At 53.2% G+C, this 391-nt stretch overlaps 1 long non-coding RNA gene across 1 annotated transcript in view; it reads right to left on the bottom strand.

Annotated features, from left to right (window-relative positions):
- Window positions 1-9: 9 nt before the first annotated feature.
- The window catches only part of LOC103771652, a 594-nt gene continuing 212 nt past the window's right edge, over window positions 10-391 (bottom strand). Inside the window, exon 2 of the long non-coding RNA XR_608149.1 lies at window positions 10-228. This is a non-coding gene — a long non-coding RNA (uncharacterized LOC103771652). The remainder of the gene's footprint in view (window positions 229-391) is intronic.

Raw genomic sequence — 391 nt, 5'->3', positions numbered from 1 at the left:
ACGGGGTACCATGGGCTCTTGTCAGTTTATTACATGATGGAATTACACGAGTCCAGACTGAACAGTGGACCCAAGATTGTTACATTACACAAACCGGCTGCCTTTAAACTTATGACAAGGGACAGATGGGAATTTCATGGAAAGGAAATCTTCTCGCATAAAGCTTCAGAGACCCACGGGCACTTAAAACCCATGGACTTTCAGCTGGTCGTCTTTGGCCAGTCCAATCTGCAAGAAAGAAAACGCAGCTCACAGCAGGGTGAGGGGGAGAGGCCCCCACACGCTGCACCACTGCCCACAGCCCGGGTTCTGCTCCCCCTAAGGCACGGAACGAGGGTCAGACTGCAGAGCCCTGCTGGGTGACATCTGCCCACAGCAAGCATCTGGAGCC

The sequence above is a fragment of the Merops nubicus genome, unplaced genomic scaffold, assembly GCF_000691845.1.
Source record: "Merops nubicus isolate BGI_N331 unplaced genomic scaffold, ASM69184v1 scaffold40264, whole genome shotgun sequence".
Lineage (NCBI taxonomy): Eukaryota > Metazoa > Chordata > Aves > Coraciiformes > Meropidae > Merops > Merops nubicus.
This window is presented reverse-complemented; position numbering and strand designations above follow the sequence as displayed.